The sequence below is a fragment of the Heptranchias perlo genome, unplaced genomic scaffold (assembly GCF_035084215.1).
Source record: "Heptranchias perlo isolate sHepPer1 unplaced genomic scaffold, sHepPer1.hap1 HAP1_SCAFFOLD_201, whole genome shotgun sequence".
Classification (NCBI taxonomy): Eukaryota; Metazoa; Chordata; class Chondrichthyes; order Hexanchiformes; family Hexanchidae; genus Heptranchias; species Heptranchias perlo.
The window spans coordinates 18820-22457 of record NW_027139217.1 but is presented as its reverse complement, the minus strand read 5'-3'; the positions used below and the strand labels follow the sequence as shown (position 1 = coordinate 22457).

At 50.2% G+C, this 3638-nt stretch overlaps 1 pseudogene; it reads left to right on the top strand.

Moving 5' to 3' along the window:
* The first annotated feature begins 666 nt into the window (after positions 1 to 666).
* Positions 667 to 2071, top strand: LOC137310048 (ribitol-5-phosphate xylosyltransferase 1-like; annotated as a pseudogene).
* Positions 2072 to 3638: the final 1567 nt, after the last annotated feature.

The window sequence follows — 3638 nt, the reverse complement described above, 5'->3', positions numbered from 1 at the left end:
TTCCCCCTCCTAAGCACGGCCCGAGAGGGGGGAGGTTTGATGCCATTTGCACCGTCCCTGCGGACACTCGGCACACACCAGGGATCGAGTCTCGGAGTTCCCGACTCGGTAAATTGAGCGAACCGTCGGGGGAGGTCATTGAGAGGATTTGTTCCTTTTCCCTGTGATGTGCTGACTGGTCCTTGATGGAAACTGCTTCCTTCAGCTGCCATGGGACCATGGAGGGATCACCCATTCCTGGTTTGGATTCCCTTGAAGATGGCGTGTGGAAGAATTGGGAAATTGTTCTGTTTTTCCTTCTTCATGTGAAGATATCCAGCCCCTGAGGTCGTCACAAGTTATCCCCGGTTTGTCATCGTTAAGGGGGCAATTGTACCCCTACAGTCCTGGGGCAGGATGGGACCAGTAAGGGGGCAATTGTACCCCTACAGTCCTGGGGCAGGATGGGACCAGTAAGGGGGCAATTGTACCCCTACAGTCCTGGGGCAGGATGGGACCAGTAAGGGGGCAATTGTACCCCTACAGTCCTGGGGCAGGATGGGACCAGTAAGGGGGCAATTGTACCCCTACAGTCCTGGGACAGGATGGGACCAGTAAGGGGGCAATTGTACAACAAAAACAACAACTTGCATTTATATATCCTCTTTAACGTAGTAAAAGTGATTGATGTGGAAGCAGGCGGCATGCTTCCTGGTTTTTGTTTCCTGCTTCTTTTCCATTGACGTGGCTTACATCGTCTTCTTTAGAGGCCAGAAGAGTTCCAGGGCCCACAGGGTGGCCGCTCCCAGGGAGCGTAAAAAGGACAGTCCACTTGCGTGGCAGAAGATAGAAGAACAACGGGATTTGCACCAGTCCGAACAAGACACTGAGTGCAATCCCTGGGAAGAGGATGAGAAGACAGAGGATGCTTTATAGCATAAAGCTCAGCTACAGGGATTTCAGAAACAAATTTTACAAAACCCACCCAAACAGAAGAAGGTGCAGATCTGGAGCAAAGCTGCAATTGGACTTTACCTCTGGCAGCAAATTCTTGGTGGCCAGCTTCCACCAGGTGATGTGACAGCTCACTGGAGAGAAGGGGAGCTAAAGGCTGGAAATTGATATTTTAGATTCTACACTGGTCCTGATGTGGTCCCTGGACATATCCCGCTCGATACTGAGAATCTGGTGCTTGTGCTGAATGGCAGAGAGGAAGGAAAGATCAAGTTTACCACCCAGTGGCTGCACTATGTACAGACACTCCTTCAGACACACAAACTACGACAAGTCGCTATAGTTCTGCTTGGCAGTGAGCAGTGCAATAATGACTGGATTGAGCCCTCCCTCAGAAAACACGGAGGATTTATTGATTTGATTTTTCTGGTGTATGACAGCCCTTGGGTAAATGAAGAGGATGTTTACCAGTGGCTGCTGAGAGTGGCAACCTACAGGAACTTCCCCATTGTGGATCTCAACAATTTAATGTTGCATTCTTCAAGGCCATACTTGTGTAACTTCCTCGGAACTGTCTACAAAGGCTCCTCCAGGGAAATCATGCTGGACATATTGAGAGGAGAGAGACTCAATACAATGTGTCTTATCTCGGTTAGAGAACAGTGACTACCTCAGGAAAGAAGTGAAAGTTTAAAGAAGTACCAAGAAGCTTTGCTGCAAAGTGACCTCATGTTGTGCCCAGTGGGAATAAATACCGAATGTTACAGAATTTATGAAGCCTGTTCTTCCGGCTCCGTTCCAGTTGTTGAAGACATCATGATGCCGGGACAATGTGGCAACTCATCGGTATTCCAGAACGCCCCGTTACGACTCCTGAAGTTAATGAGAGCACCGTTTATCTTAATCAAAGACTGGAAAGAATTGCCTGCTATTTTAGAGAAGGAGAAGGCGATGAGCCTGCAAGTAAAGAATCAGAGACGGAGAATTGTCATCGAGTGGTTTAAGCAGTTCAGAACTCAACTGAGGCAAAAATTTATTGATCTCCTGGAAAACAGGTTTTTTTAACAACTTGGATCTCCTTCCCAAGACAATCCTAGCAGCTGTTTACTGTTGTAAACTACATGAATTGGATAAACACTTGAAGGGAAAACATTTACAGGGCTTTAGGGAAAGGGCAGGGGAATGGGACTAATTGGATAGCTCTTTCAAAGAGCCGGCACAGGCACGATGGGCCGAATGGCCTCCTCCTGTGCTGCACCTTCCATGACAAAATCGCCCAAGGCGTTTCACAGGACCGTTATGAAATATAATTTGACACCGAGCCATATGAGGAGATATTAGGACAGGTGACCAAAAGCTTGGTCAAAGAGGTAGGTTTTAAGGAGCATCTTAAAGGAGGAGAGAGAGGCAGAGAGGTTTAGGGAGGGAATTCCAGAGCTTAGGGCCTAGGCCAGAATTGGAGGAGTGCAGAGATCTCGGAGGGTTGTAGGGCTGGAGGAGGTTACAGAGATAGGGAGGGGTGAAGCCAAGGAGGGATTTGTAAACAAGGATGGGAATTTTAAAATCGAGGCATTCCCAAAACGGGAGCCAATGTAGGTCAGTGAGGGGTGAACGGGACTTGGTGAGAGTTAGGATACGGGTAGCAGAGTTTTGGATGAGCTCAAGTTTATGGAGGGTGGAAGATGGGAGGCCGTCCAGGAGAGCATTGGAATAGTCCAGTCTGGAGGTAACAGAGGCACGGATGAGGGTTTCAGCAGCAGATGAGCTGAGGGAGGGGCGGAGACGGGCGATGTTACTGAGGGGGAAGTAGGCGGTCTGGGTGATGGAGCGGATATGGGGTCAGAAGCTCATCTCAGGGTCAAATAGGACCCCAAGGTTGTGAACGGTCTGGTTCAGCCTCAGACAGTGGCCAGGGAGAGGGATGGAGTCGGGGGTCTGGGGAACGGAGTTTGTGGCGGGGACCGAAGACAATGACTTCAGTCTCCCCAATATTTAATTGGAGGAAATTTTTGCTCCTCCAGTCCTGGATGTCGGACAAACAATGTGACAAATGAGAGAGAGTGGAGGGGTCGAGGGAGGTGGTGGAGGGGTCGAGCTGGGTGTCATCAGTGTACATGTGGAACCTGACGTTGGGTTTTAGGATGATGTCACCAAGGGGCAGCATGGAGATGAGAAATAGGAGGGGACATGAACCCAAGATCCCGGTTGAGGCCGTCCTCATGGGTGCGGAACTTGGCTATCAATTTCTGCTCGACGATTTTGCGTTGTCGTGTGTCTCGAAGGCTGCCTTGGAGAACGCTGACCCGAAGATCGGTGGCTGAATGTCCTTGACTGCTGAAGTGTTCCCCGACTGGGAGGGAACCCTCCTGACTGGCGATTGTTGCGCGGTGTCCGTTCATCCGTTGTCGCAGTGTCTGCATGGTCTCGTCAATGTACCATGCTCTGGGGCATCGTTTCCTGCAACGTATGAGGTAGACAACGTTGGCCGAGTCACAGGAGTATGAACCATGTACCTGGTGGGTGGTGTCCTCTCGTGTGATGGTGGTATCTGTGTCGATGATCTGGCATGTCTTGCAGAGGTTACCGTGGCAGGGTTGTGTGGTGTCGTGGACGCTGTTCTCCTGAAAGCTGGGTAATTTGCTGCGAACGATTCAGCCACCGATCTTCGGGTAAGCGTTCTCCAAGGCGGCCTTCGAGACACACGA